Genomic DNA, 15,243 nt, shown 5'->3' with positions numbered 1-15,243 from the left:
TTTGAAAAATTAATGGGTAGAAACAATTTCACAATTTTTCTCAGCTACAAAAGCATCTCTGCAAAAAGTAAGTTATTGAAATTAATTGTAAATAATAGAGTGTGATGGTTAATTTTAGGTGTCATCTTGACTGGCTATGAGGTGCCCAGATAAAACAATATTTTTTTTAGATTTATTTCTGTTTTTATTTATTTGAGAGAGAGAGGACAAATGGTTGGGGGGGGCAGAGGGAGAGAGAGAAGCAGGCTCCCTGCTGAGCAGGGAGCACGATGCTGGGCTCAATCTCAGGACCCTGGGATCATAACCCGAGCTGAAGGCAGACGCTCAACTGACTGAGCCACCCAGATGCCTCTAAACATTTCCAAGTGTGTCTATGAAGTGTTTCCGGATGAGATTGATATTTGGATTTGTGCACTCAATAGATTTCCCCCTCCATTGTGTGTGGGCATCATCCAATCCACCGAGGACCTGAAAGGAACAAAGGTGGAAGGAGGAATTAACCCCCTTTTTCGGCCTCTCTAAGCTGGACATTTCATCTCATCTTCTCCTACCCTTGGACTTGGATTTACACCACTGGCTCCCCTGGTTCTCAGGTTTTTGGACTTAGACTGAATTATACTACAAGCTTTCCTGGGTCTCCAGCTTTGCACATGGCAGATCTTGGGTCTTCTCATCCCAAGATTTATTATGAGGAATTGGCTCATATGATTGTGGAGGATGAGAAGACCCAAGTCTGCCATCTACAGGCTGGAGACCCAGGAAAAAAGCCAGTGGCATGATTCAGTAACACCAATAGGATAAAACATATAGGTCCTATTGTTTCTGTTTTCTCTGAAGAACTCTGACTTATAAGACAGGAAACCGCTTATCGAGATTGGATTAAAAGACTGACAGAAAAGAATAATGAGGCTCTTCTCCCTGCTTTGCCTTCCTGGAAACTTCCTGCATAGAAGAAATTTGATTTAAAATCTATTGTGCATTGAGTGAGTTAAGGATAACTCTAGAGGATTTATGCAGACTTAGTTCTCATCTGCTTCTCCGAAGGGGGGAAATGTTAAAATCCCTGATACAAAGCCATCAAGTAATCCACCAGTAACACAAATATGTCTCACTCTCCTCTTTGCACATTGTAATTCCTTTTCTCTGGCTAGGTACTTCTATTCCTCCCATAGTAGAACCATATTTTTTAAGAAAAAAAAATCAAAGAAGGCAATGGCCCAGTTGACTTAAATGCCTGACTGACTACCTGGGTCTCACATTTCTAGACAAGCCACTTCTATGGAATTTCTCAGGCCGGAGCAGCTGGCTCCATGCTTTGCTGCCTCTTCTCTCTCACTCACTTCTGCCAGCTTTGGCTCCTGGCCCCTACTCCAACCAGAACAGCCTCTTAAGGCAATCTTATCAAATTCAGTGAGGAATGAATGATGTGGACCTCGTGCAGGGACACAGTGTTCATCCAGGGCTCAGCTCCGTTCCTTTTAGGAGAGAAGTGTGTGGAGGTCAGTGCCCCAGGCAGCCTCAGCCAGGGCTGTCCTGAGGACCACTCAAGGCTGTTGAGCCTCTCTCTAGTGCTGATTTAGGCCTTATGGCTTCCTTGAGTATGAGACAAGTACCCTATTTCTTCCACGTTGGCCAACCCCACTCCACCCCACAACCCCGCCCCTGTGGACCCGGCCAGCTTGTCTGATGGGCACCACTTGACCTGACCTCTGTTTCTTCTGATGCCTGGTTTTCACTGAAGCACTTGTGTACTCATCATAAATGTATGTTATCAATCAGCTGAGGCTTCTTGTCTAAAGTTTGTTAGACTCTAACACTACAAAAGTTTAGGACTGCGGCTTCAGTATAAATTGCCTGATGGATATGTGGGTCAATACACATTCATCTACACATGCCCCCCCAACCCCTGGGAATCCATACTTTAGGCCTTGTAAATTAGCACGCTCAGGACTGTAATCCAGGGCCCTCACAGAAAGAACAGCACTTTGAATCTTTATCTAAGTCTGGAACAGAGAATTCCTTAATTACTGAAGAGATATTAAAATAATGTTTATTGGTGAAGGAGTATTCCTGTAGTTATTTAAAAATGGCATTTCAGGCAAATTAGACTGCCATATAAATAAAATAATAAAATTTTAGGTAAATGTTAAGGTAAAATGGGCTAAATCTTTCTAGGTAGAAGTTCCTTGGTATTTTTGTATTACTGGCTTCATACAGTAAGTACCCCAACAGGATGTCAGTGAAGGAGGTTATCCTCACAGGGAAAGAATCACTGCCCTGAACAATTCCTTGGGGGAAGTAAAAGAGAAATTTTAGAACCTTTATGAGATATTGATATATTCCAAGGAATTCTAGATTTTGATAAGCTTTACAAACAGCTACATTGAGGCTCTCAATAATCTTTTCTCATGTGAATAATAGGAAGATGCAAATACATGTCATTTATTTTATCACTAAAGATAGCTATTTACCAGTTGCTCTTTCTTCTTCCAAAATTTAAGATCCCGGTTGATTCTCATTATTTGCGGTAGTTATATTCTATAAAGTCTCTGAGAATGCAGCAATTTAGCAAATACTTGAGAGTTTTCCTAGGGGAAATATAGGGTTAGGTTCCTGTGAGCTTCTGCTCACAACATCTTCATCAACCAATCAGTACATAACTTTGTTTTTTGTGTGTTTCTGTTTAAAGATACCATATTTAATGTATATTATTGATTCATTAACATTGAACGAGCAGCCAACAGCACTATATAATTCATACCTGAATGAAGTTTCCTTAACACATGCTTTTTCTCTATAAAGTACATGACAGCCTCCTTGTGCAAAGAAACACCAGACAGCACTTTAACACTATACTTGAGGGCCATCTAAACCATGAAATCACCAACCAAAAAAAAAAAAAAAAAAAAAATCACCAGTGTAAAAATTGGCACCATTATAGTCTGTGAAAAGGACACTTCATAGTATGAGAGCTGAAATAAGAAGGTAGAGCACCACCTTGTCCATCCTCAGCTTGGAACATGTCAGGTGACTCAAAGTTCTCATTGCTCTGTGAAAACCCACAAATGACCGCAAAAGCACCAAGAGGTTGATTTGGGGGGTTACAAATAAACTTTAGTGAGTAGGTCAATTCACAAATATGGAACTTGTCAATAATGAAGACTGACTGTCTATTCTTGGTCCCCAGGCCACCTCTCCCTTAAGTTTCCTCATTCTTGGGCTACTCAGTGGGTTACCTGATGGATTTAAATAACTTGCTTCTGGAACCCTACTGGGCCTGCTTTCCTGAAGCAAAGTCTTTAACAGGATCTTTTCCTTTACTCCAGTTAGTCACCTAATAACTATCACTCTCTGCAGCCAGGGAACACTTGTCAGCTAGCAGGAGTTAGATACGGTAAATTCAGTCACATTTAAGAGGTCATAGCTGATATGACACCTGTTCCAGAAAGCATGATAAATTTGCAAAATCTGTTTTTTCCTTAATCATAGAGAATGAAACTTTAATAGGATTTCAGAGTGGTGGGTAGATAATAGAGGAAATGAAGGTAAAGAAGGCACATTTCTGATATCATATCATATAAGGGAGCACCTGCTCTGGGAACTGAAGTTTCCCTCCTAGGCTCTTGGTTATAAAACACGTCCTGTGAAAGTCCGTGATTCTGGACTTCTGTTTGGTGTCAACAGTCTCAGAATATGAGAATCCACTACCTACTTTTCCTGGGGTCCCATGAGTATTTCAAGCTTCCATCCCAGTGTCCAAGGATATTGGCCCCAAGTTTTCCAACCAGCCTGGGGCTGAGCATCTATTATACCACAGGAGATGCCTGGCCTTGAGAGTATCTCTCCCAGGAGCTGGCTGGACAGGAAACTGTTCCAGGACAGCTTTCAAATGTGGTCAAGATTCTTTAGCATGGTTTGGGCCTGCCACCTATTGTTTAAAGGTTTGTCATTATGAAAAGATAACTCTAACCAGAGCCTGCCGAGATAAAAGCCGCTGCCCCATCCCACGCTGGGAGCTGTAAGTGGTATTTCAGTGGCTCTGTACACAGCTCTGTAAATCTAGACCTTGGAATCAAGCCCAGCTAGAGAGTGAAACATTCCCTTGTAGGTCTTCCCTGAAAACCAGTCACATAGGCTCACACATGAAAGAACAGCCTGGCGGCTCCCCACCTTGCAGAATTTCAGAAATGCCTGTGGCCTCACCAAAATGAACTTCCTGAACAAAAGGAGGTAGAAACAATGAGAGGAGACTGGATGCTGGCTGATTTCTTGGCCTCTCCTTCCTTCCGCCCCCAGCCTCCTTCGCTACAGATGTTTTTGCTGAGCTTCTGTCAAGCCTTCTTGGCTTACTCTTTGGCTTGCTCCCCGGGGGAACTCTACTCAAGCGAGTACGGCAAATCTTGCATGAATCAAGAAGAAAGATTGCCCTTTCCTAGCTAAGTGTCGTTTTAGTTTACTTTCCAAATAACACCGTTTTCTTTTCTAATTACAAAAGTTGTCAGGCCCATTGTGAAAAAAAATGTTGAAAAATGCAGATAAATAATGAAACAAATGACAGAAATCAAGTATGATCCCATTATGCAAATATAATCATTGTTGACACTTTTGTTGTTTTCTCTTAGCCTTTCTTTGTGAATCAATATGAATAAATATGTTTCCAGTGGGATCATATTGGGTATAATGTCTGTATACTGCCTTTTCCCCCCACTTGGCAATACATTCCACATATTTTCCATGGTATCACATATCTTCAGACCATCATTTTTTTTAAAAAATAAACTTTATACTGTAGAGCAGTTTTTAGGTTCAGAGCAAACTTGAGTGGAAGGGGCAGAGATTTATCGTACGGCCCAGTGCCCCCACATATGCGTAGACTCCCTCATTATCAATATTCTCCAGACCACCAAGCCGCATGACCTTCTCATTTCCTAATTCTCTTAATCAATCCCCACTGTTGAGTTTTCACCTGATTTCCAGGGGTTATACTCAAAACACATAGAAGACATTTAAAAACCAACAGGCATAGACCAACTAATCAGAATGACCAGCCAGTCAGACAAGAGCTGGGTTCTGGAGGCCCCAGCCTGTGCCAGGCATGAACTTCAGTTTAGTGTTTAAACAGCAGGGGCCTATAGAGCAGGATCTAGAAAGCAGAGGAGGCCTTGCAGGGAGGGCTTCAGATAGCTCTATTTATCAGCCTAACAAAAGATTTTCAATATTTTAAGAATCCATAGGTGCTAATTTCCTGAATATCAGAATATTTGTTAAAATTTGTTAAAATTACAAATACAACAGCTATGAGCATCTTTGCACAGAAATATCTTTGTATTGATCTCTGGTTACTCCTCGATGGACATTTATTGGGTCAAAACATGTGATACATTCTTAGGCCCTTTAGGATATACTCCTAAATTGTTTTTCAAAAGTTAACACAATTTATATCTTTACCAAGCTTAATATCTTTTTTTTTAAACTGACTTTACCATTAAAACCTGTGTGCTGGGGGGTAAATTTTTGGCCACTTAATTCCTTTCAACCCAGTATTTCCACTTATAGATATGTATCCAAGAAAGCAGTCTTGTATGTACACAAAGAGGCATGTACAGGGACAGTCACTGTAGTGTTGTTCATAGCAAGATCAACAACCCAATTTTGTTCTTCTTTCTCAAGACTGCTTTGGCTGTTTAGGGTCTTTTGTGGTTCCATACAAATTTTAGTATTACTTGTTCTAGTTCTGCAAAAAATGCTGTTGATATTTTAATAGGAATTACATTTAATGTGTAGATTGCTTTGGGTAGTATGGACATCTTAACAGTATTTGTTCTCCCAATCCATGAATATGGAATCTCTTTCCATTTGTTTATGTTATCTTCAATTTCTTTCATCAGTGTTTTATAGTTTTCAGAGTACAGGCCTTTTACCTCCTTGATTAAGTTTATTCCTAGGTATTTTATTCTTTTTGGTGCAATTGTTAATGGGGCTATTTCCTTAATTTCTCTTTCTGCTACTTCATTATTAGTATAAAGAAATACAACAGATTTTTGTATATTAATTTTGTATCCTGTGACTTTACTGAATTTATTTATTAGTTCCAGTAGTTTTTTGGTGGGGTCTTTAGAGTTCTCTCTATATAATGTCACATCATCCACAAATAGTGAGTTTTACTTCTTCTTTACTGATTTTGATGCCTTTAATTCCTTCTTCTGGTCTGATTGTTGTGCCTAGACTTCCAGTACCATATTGAATAAAAGTGGTGAGAGTGGATGTTTTATCTTTTTCCTTATCTTAGAGGAAAATATCTCAGTTTTTCATCATTGATTATGATCTTAGTTGTGGAGTTTTCATATTTGGCCTTCCCTATGTTGAGGTGTGTTCCCTCTAAACCTACTTTGTTGAGAGTTTTTATCATGAATGGATTGGTACTTTGTCCAGTGCTTTTTCTGCATCTATTGAAATGATCATATAGTTTTTATTCTTTCTCTTGTTGGTGTGATGTAACATACTGATTGATTTGCAAATATTGAACCACCTTTGAATCCTGGGAATAAATCCACTTGACTGTGGTGAGTGATTTTTTAAAAACATATTGTTGAATTCAGTTCACTAATATTTTGTTGAGAATTTTGCATCCATGTTCATGAGAGAAATTGACCTGTACTTCTCTATTTTGTGGTGTCTTTACCTGGTTTTGTTTTCAGGGTAATGCTGGCCTCATAGAATGAATTTGGAAGCTTTCCTTTCTCTTCTATGTTTTGGAATAGTTTGAGAAGAATCAGTATTAACTCTTCATTAAATGTTTGGTAGAATTCACCTGTGAAGTCATCTGGTTCTGGACTTTTGTTTGTTGGGAGTTTTCTGATTTCAGATTCAATTTCATTGCTAGTAATAGGTCTGTTCAAAATGTTCTATTTTTTCCCGATTCAATTTTGGAAGGTTATGGGCTTCTAGAAATTTATCCATTTCTCCTACGTTGTCCAATTTGTTGGCATATAATTTTTCTTAATGTCCTCTTGAAAACAAATTAAATATTAAAGAATTTGGAGACTGGATGGTTAAAATACTCTATGGAAGTTGATGGTATGAAATATTACACAATGATTAAAAAGAATGAGGAAGATGTAAAAGACTGACTTAGAAGGTTCTGAGACATATTAAAAAAGGAAAGCATGTGTGGGACATAATATACAGTATGAGCACAGTAATATTTTATAAAAAGCATTTGAATATGGGGGCAGCTAGGTGGCTTGGTCAGTTAAGTGTCTGACTCTTGATCTCAGGATCATGAGTTCAAGCCCAGTGTTGGGCTCTGCACTGGGCAGGGAGCCTACTTAAAAAGAAAAAAAGCATTTGAATATGCAAGATAATGTATATATGAGTACATGAGTATCTGGAAAGAATACACATCAAAATATTGATGTCTCTGAGGAGGAGAAGGATTATAAGGCAAGTTTTCTCATTTTTAGTTTATGTTTTTTTATAGTGTTTTAATTCTTTTTTTTAAGATTTATTTATTTATTTATTTATTTATTTATTTATTTGTTTGTTTGTTTGTTTGAGAGAGAGAGAGGGATGAGGGACAGAGGGAAAGGGAGAATCTCAAGCAGACTCCATGCTGAGCATGGAGCCTGCCCGGGGGCTCAATCTCATGACCCTGAGATCATGACCTGAGCTGAAATCAAGAGTGGGACACCTAAACAACTAAACCACCCAAGCACCCTGAAATCATAGCTTTTTTTTTTTAAGATTTTATTTATTTATTTGACAGAGAGAGACACAGCGAGAGAGGGAACACAAGCAGGGGGAGTGGGAGAGGGAGAAGCAGGCTTCCTGTCGAGTAGGGAGCCCCATGCGGGGCTCGATCCCAGGACCCTGGGATCATGACCTGAGCCGAAGGCAGATGCTTAACAGACTGAGCCACCCACGTGCCCCAAGAAATCACAGCTTGAAATGACTGAGGATCGCAGGCAATATACGGGCTCTCATCTTTGCAGTCAAGGCATGCCAGTGCTAGACACATCCATCCCACTTGTGTTGCACAGCCTTTCATTCCAAATGTCTTCCTGATTTCTGTAGAAATTCCCTAAGCTTACAGGTAAAGCCAAAATCTGCCTATGACATAACAAATGAAAACTCTACCTAGAAATCTTGGTTAAACTTGAAATGTAATACTTTCATGTTATCTCCTCTCAGAGGAGGTAGGATGACTGATGTGTCAGGTAGAGGATGACTAAGAGAAAATCTGCAGGCTACGGTAGAATTTTTTTTCCATTAGTGGAAAAACTAAGTTTCCTTCTTATGACTTACTTTCTTGGGCTTCCAAATGATTCAATTTTTCTCATTCTGTGTCAATTGAATTGTTAAATGTTTGAGAGAAGCTTTTGTGCACAGAAAAGATGAATTGCATCTGTCATACAACAGGAAAGGAAATGAGTCTCACAGGGCTTGTCTTGGAAAACCCGCATCAGTGCCCAGAAACCACTGCTTCGTTTGCTAACAGCTTGCTTAGAAACCATCTATTCCTTTCTAAAATGCTGCCTGAAATTGCTGTGTTCCTAGAGCATGACTTGGGTCATGGCCTGTCCTTTCGCAGGAATCTTTGTTAATTCCCCATCACCGGCAGGCTTGTCTGCCTGCCTTCCTTTCTTACCTCCTCTCTGCAATCTGCACTGGACAGAAAAATCACAAAAATTCCCATTACTCCAAAAAAGCCACTTTTAACCTTTGGATGAACATCCTGTGCATTATTTCTCTATGAAAAGAAAAAATATCAATATGGCTATAAATATGTATTGACATAAACGTGTCTTTCATCATTGCCTTCTTTTCTGTTAATTGGTTAAAACAGCAATTAAATTACATCTGGATAAAATGCAATGAAATTTGTCAGGAAAACATCTCATCAAATTCTGGTTAAGCTCGAACTCTCTGCGTTGGCATGCCTATGTGTTTAAAACAGGTCCCATTCCCTAGAAAACTTTCTTCCCTATTCTTCATTTATCTGAACAACATTTGATGCAGTCATACTTATTATGGGAACCTCTTTAAAAGTAGTAAAAAATCCACCCTACCCCTAGGTAGGCGTCCTTCCAATAATCCTTTTGTTCTGCGATGCTACAACAATTTTGTAAATGCCACTCAACTCTTGCCATTCAACATATATTAATGTTACTGTTTTTATCTTTCTCTAAGCTGATGATAAAGACTGTCTGGCACATCCTTTCTTCCTCCGCCTTACTTAGCACAGTGTCCTAGATTCAATAAGCAGCTGATAAATATTTGATAGTAGAGATGAGGATGCTGTTACCACCATATAAGAGGACTTCACACTGATGTTTTATTCCTAAATATCTGGGAAGCTGTAGGCACTACTTTACCTAATCTTTCTCATTATATGTGTTCTCTACCACTTCCTGTAGCTCCAAATCTGACATCACTCTTGTTTAGGGTCTCATAAGAGAGTCCTGGCTTCTGAGACCTTTCCTGAATATCACAGGACACAGTAGTTTTCCTTTCTTTCTCTCTTTCTTTCAACTTTTTCTTTCTTAAAAACAGCGAGAATCATTTTGTTAAAGGGCTGGGAGCCTGGGGCTTCCCAGATGTAGGATGACTAATGCTCTTCTTATCTTGGTGGTCAAGACCTTCACCACCTGAGGTTTCACATATTTTATTCCTCCAAGCTCTCACTTCTCTTTTTCAGTGCCTGCTGCATTCCAGGGACTGGACCAAATGCTTTATACACAATTATCCCGCTTCCTATTCACAATAAGCCTGCGAGGTAGACATTTCCCTATTTTGTTCGTGAGAAAAGGGAAGCTCAGAGATATTAAGTAACTCACAGATATCTCTCTGTCCTGGCAAAGTTTAAAAAGAGGCACATTCAAGGCGGATTATTTGATCTGACTACTGGCTTCATAACAATGTTAGAGAGTGTGTTAAAATAGTACAAAACCCTCCATGGAAAGGTATTCATTAAAAGGTTCTGATTAATAAACACTTATTTACTCCTTTCTAGGTTTAATTCCTGAAATCTCTAGGTTCTCAATGAGGCCTTTTGCCAATACTTTCACAGCGTAGGGTTTTCACAGCAATCTAATGCCCCGCACTTTTTAAAAGATTTTATTTATTTATTTATTTATTTATTTGAGAGAGAGAGAGAGAGAGAGAGACAGAGAGACAGAGCACAAGCAGGAAGAGGGGCAGAAGAAAAGGGAGAGGGAGAGGGACAAGCAGACTTCCCACTGAGTGCGGAGCCTGACACGGGGCTTATCATGGGGTTCGATTCCAGGACCCCGAGATCATGACCTGAGCTGAAATCAGACGTTTAACTGACTGAGCCACCCAGGTGCCCCTCTAACGCCCTTCTTGATGTATGTCTATCTCTGGGCTGGAGGTGGCCTGGTGATGGACAGGGAGGTTAAACAGGGATCAGAACCAGAACCTCTTCCTGGGGTGGAACAAATGCTGGGCAGATAGACCTAGCTTCAGGCCTCAGGGGAAGGTTTTTTGAGCATTTAGAGATTATGACACTGGACTAGAAATAGTTCGAGAATGCTGCCCAGTCATGATATCCAAGATGCAACAATGGGGATGCCCTATGACGTCAGTAGTGGTTGTTACTGCTTACAAGACCTTCCTGTGTGCCTGGAACTTCACTTACATTACCTATAATTTTTAAAAAGGATTTCCTGAAGTGTGGTCCATGAAACACAGTGCTTTGAGCATGGAAAAACCTCTGGGATCAAATAAGTGTGAAAAACAAAATGTACTATTTCCACTCATCAAAGAAATTGGATTATTAAAGTAAATGCAAAAATCAGCATCCAGGGCACCTGGATGGCTCAGTCGGTTAAGCGTCTGCCTTTGGCTCAGGTCATGATGCCAGCATCCTGGGATCAAGTCCCACATCAGGCTCCTTGCTCAGTGGGGAGTCTGCTTCTCCCTCTGCCTCTGCCTCTCCCCCTGCTCCTTCTCTCTCTCGATCACTCTCTCTCTCAAATAAATAAATAAAATCTTTAAAAAAAAAAAAAAAGCATCCACTCCACCAAAGAAATTAGATTATTAAAGGCTCTAAAAATACAAAAAAAAAAAAAAAAAAGGCAAAAAACCTTGTAATCAAGAAGCCATCTTAGAAACATTTAGGGTAAGAGTATGTAACAAACAATAGAAATAGCAACTAGAGGAAAACGTACGAATGTTCTGAATGGAGACGAGGCTACACAAGGGAGCTGTTTGGCAGTGGAGAGCACTCCCATCAGGTGGCCTCCATCAGTGCAGTAACGTGGGAGGCTGGGTCACTGCTCACAGAGGGAGCTGGCTGCGTTTTGGGAGTGGGGCAGAGAGGGAGAGGAACCAAGCAAGACAGAAAACAGCTGTTGGCCCCATATGTCTGGGAGGCAACAAGAGATGTGTAAAGTTTTGCTGGGTAACAGTGTGAACCCAATGTGAAGAACAGTCATATACAGTGGTGCTTAAGGGTATGGTTCTTGGAGCCAAACTAACCAGGTTTGGGTTTGAATCCCACATCCTCCCTTTTTGAAAGGTGGTAAGAATTGGATTAGGTAATATATGTAAAACACTTAGAAGAATGCCTGGCACATTAGTAAGTACTCAGTAAGTGTTAGCTGTTATTGTTGTTGTTATTAAATTGTGGTGGAACCACTCATAAGAATCTTGTGATTTTTCTTTTTCTATCTGTTTTTTTTTAATATTTTGTTTATTTATTTGAGAGAGAGAACACAAGAGGGGGAGCGGGGAGGGAGCAGAGGGAAAAGCAGCTTCCCCCAGAGCAGAGAGCCCAATGCAGGGCTCACACCCCAGGCCCCTGGGATCATGACCTGAGCCGAAGACAGATGCTTAACCAACTGAGCCATCCAGGCGTCTGTGATTTTTCTTAAAGAAGCATAGGGTTACTTGGGACAACCAAAGGTATGAGCATAGTCGTGTTATGAGGCAGGAACCCAAGACCGAAGATTGGCCCAGCAGGTACTATGGGAGGTCACAAGGTGATGGAATCTGGGTTTCTAATTAGGTGGAGAGCATAGAAAGCCCAGAAGAAGAAAGGTGAGGTATCTGACCTTGAGCTTTTAGCTGAGGAAATACTTAGGGTTATGACAAGACCTAAAATACTGACATAGAAAAAACATGGCTACCATATATGTATTCATTTCATTTCTTTGGCAAAATTTTTTTGAGTGCCTATTACCAGCCACTCGCCTAGTGCTGGGGTATAGCAGTCCACAAAGCACACAGCCATCGCTGTCTTCATAGAGTCTACATTCTAGCCAGAGCACTAGCAATCATCCATTATTGCCTTAATTATTGCCTTAATCTTCTTGACAAACCAAGTAGGCAGGTATTCTCAAGCATGTTTTTTAGACAACGAAATTATATTTTGCCACAAACCAAATAGCTAATAAAGGGCAAAGCCAGGTTTGAAACACTGACCTCATTCTAAAGTTCATGCATATAAAAGTTGTTCTGATTTCATCACCACGCTGCCAAATAATGTTGGTAGTTGTAGAGGAAATCTTTAAGAGTTGGCGGCTTAGGACCCCTGAAGTCAGAATGTTAGCCCTCTCCAATGGGTGCTGAGTTCCCCAAGAATGAGGGGAGAAGATGAGGTACCAAAGGAAATGTGAACTTGGCACCGAAGTCTTGGAAGAAGTGAAAGTGCGTGTAGAGAATGGTAAGAGGAAGTATGGATTTCAAAGATGAATGGATGACAGAGCCATAAAGTAGGAGTAGCCCTGGTTTGCCAGATCAATGGCTTCCTCATTCCTGCTAAGTGGGGGGAAATGGGAGAAGTCATGTCCTCCATTGCAGAAGATCTGGGATGCCTTGTTCAGAGAAGAAGGTGAAAGGAGCGGGCATGGCAGAAGCAGCTGAAGTTGGCAGAGCATCCCAGAGCATCGTCGTGTCGGTAGACAGATGGGCAGAGGGCTGGATTTAGTTTCCCAAGTGTTGACAGGAGAAGCAAGGAAGCTGGGAGACAAGCTGGAGATGTAAGTTAAAAGAAAGCAGGAGAGCTCTGCACCCCTGGAACCTTATGAGAGGGGGTTGAAGCATTGCATGTGCCACATTCCACGTGGAATGTCAGAGAGGGCAAGTCCAACTGCAAACTCTCCTGCCTAGGTGTGTACCACTCATAAATGGCCTCATCTCTGCCTTTGGTGCTGGGGAAAGGCGGACCTGGCATTACCAGAACTTTCCAGGGAAACTTAACTGTTGTTAGTCGACCCCACTGAATTGAGAGGTTATTTGTGATTGCCTAATCGGGAAGAACAAGGTATCACCAGGCATAGATATTTCACAGCTGTACCATCTCACCACCACCTCACTCACCTGGCCAGAAGCCTATGGTGACATCAAATCCTTGATTATTTCAACCATGCTTTAAAATTTCTGGGAACCCAAATTGTCTGGCTAACAGGTACTGAAAAGGGTGATCTGAGTGGTCAGGCCTGGAAAGTCCCCCACGAAATGTAAGTGACAGATTTCACAAGCTGTCTTTTAAAATAGTTTATCTGTTCCTTTTGAATAATGTTTGTCCAAATTTATAATTTTATTTATATTTTTTAAAGATTTATTTATTTATTTTAGAGAGAGAGAGATTGAGCATGGGGTCAGGGGAGAGGCAGAAGGGCAGAGGGAGAGGGAGAGGGAGAGAATCCCAAGCAGACTCTGCACTGAACATGCAGCCCAACATGGGGCTCGATCTCAGGACCCTGAGATCATGATCTGAGCCAAAACCAAGAGTCAGATGCTTAACCAACTGAGCCACCCAGGTGCCCCACCAAATTTGTAATTTTAAAGGTTTTGATGAGGTTGGGGAAGGGAGGAGGGATTCATTCCAGTTGTACCAAACAATCCTAGAGGTTAGTGGTGTAAACATACAGGAATGAAGAGATAGGGTGTAGGATGGAGAAGACAGATTCGAGTTTCAAAGGTCTAGAGTTTGAATACTTCCAAACTTCAATACATATATGAATCACCTGGGATCTTGTGAAAATGCAGTTGCTGATTCAGTGAGTTTAGGGTAGGACCTGAGATTCTGGGTGTTTATAGCAAGCTCCCAGATGATGCTGATGCTGCTGGTCTGCAGACCATACTTTGAGTAGCAAGGACCAAAGCTATACGACTAGTCAAGAGTTGGCTTCAGGGGCATCTGACTGGGTTGGTGAGTAGTGCATGTGATTCCTCATCTCCAGGTCTTGAGTTCAAGCCCCATGCTGGGTGTAGAGATTACTTTAAAAAAAAAAAAAGGTAGCTTAAAAAGTAGCTTGTTTTTGAGGTGAGAAGGCTATTAAGTAACCCATTAAAACATATTGGGCATCAAATGTATGTATAATAGTAGGATAATTGCCACACTTGTAACCAAAACTTGCAGGTTTAAGTCCTGATTCTACCATTTTCTAGCAATAAAACTTTGGGCAAATCAGGGGCCCTCTCTGAGTCTGTTTCTACATCTAAAAAATAGAACTTATAAGATCTGCCTGGGTTGCCTGACAATTCAGGGCAGATGTGAGAATCAAATGAAACAACTTTGTGAAAGTTTTTTATAAACTAAAGGTGCTGCATATGTGTAAGCATTATTATTATTGTTGTTATTATTATTATTATTCTATTTGGAGCTAAAGAAACCTTACCAATAGCTCCCATCTCTACTGTTTTTATTTCAATAGATAACATTGCCAAGTGTTTGCATCTATCTGCCACTGTGTTAAGTACAATAGGAATTATTTGATTTACTCCTCACAACTCTCGTAACACTAGTGATAGTAATGTTAGCTCAATTCTACCAATGAGAAAAGTAAGACCTAGGATATTAAGATTATGCCCAGCTGCTAAGGGTTGATGCTGTGATATGAACTCAGCCTGACTCTCCAAAACTCAAGTTCTTATTCACTACATCCAGTTGATTCATTGTAGAAAACACCCATCAACCCAGAAGAATGTGATGGTCTAGAACAGGGGTTGGCAAACTTTTTCCGTAAAGATCAAGTTCGTAACTATTTTAGGCTTTGTGTGCCAAATTTACATCTCTTGCAACCATTCAACTCTGTCTTAGCAGCACAGAAACAGTCATAGACAATAGGTAAAGGAATGGGTGTGGTTGTGTTCCAATAAAATGTTATTTAAGAAACAAGTGACTGGATGGATTTGGCCTACAGGTTATAGTTTGCTGATTCCTGGTCTAGAAAATTCTGAGTTGTTCAATATGGTAGCCACCAGCCACACATGGCT

The 15,243-nt window shown here is 40.6% G+C and overlaps 1 protein-coding gene across 4 annotated transcripts in view; it reads left to right on the top strand.

Annotated features, from left to right (window-relative positions):
* Positions 1-13,096: 13,096 nt before the first annotated feature.
* SMCO2 (single-pass membrane protein with coiled-coil domains 2) overlaps positions 13,097-15,243 on the top strand; it is a 28,351-nt gene continuing 26,204 nt past the window's right edge. For 2 of the 4 annotated variants that reach the window (XM_027594566.1, XM_027594569.1), the window contains exon 1: positions 13,100-13,481. The gene's annotated coding sequence lies outside the window, so the exon portion shown is untranslated. Of the gene's footprint in view, positions 13,482-15,243 lie in introns of all 4 variants that reach the window. The other 2 variants (XM_027594568.1, XM_027594567.1) reach the window with 2 other exon arrangements.

This window comes from Zalophus californianus, chromosome 9 (genome assembly GCF_009762305.2).
Source record: "Zalophus californianus isolate mZalCal1 chromosome 9, mZalCal1.pri.v2, whole genome shotgun sequence".
NCBI classification, from domain to species: Eukaryota; Metazoa; Chordata; class Mammalia; order Carnivora; family Otariidae; genus Zalophus; species Zalophus californianus.
This window is presented reverse-complemented; position numbering and strand designations above follow the sequence as displayed.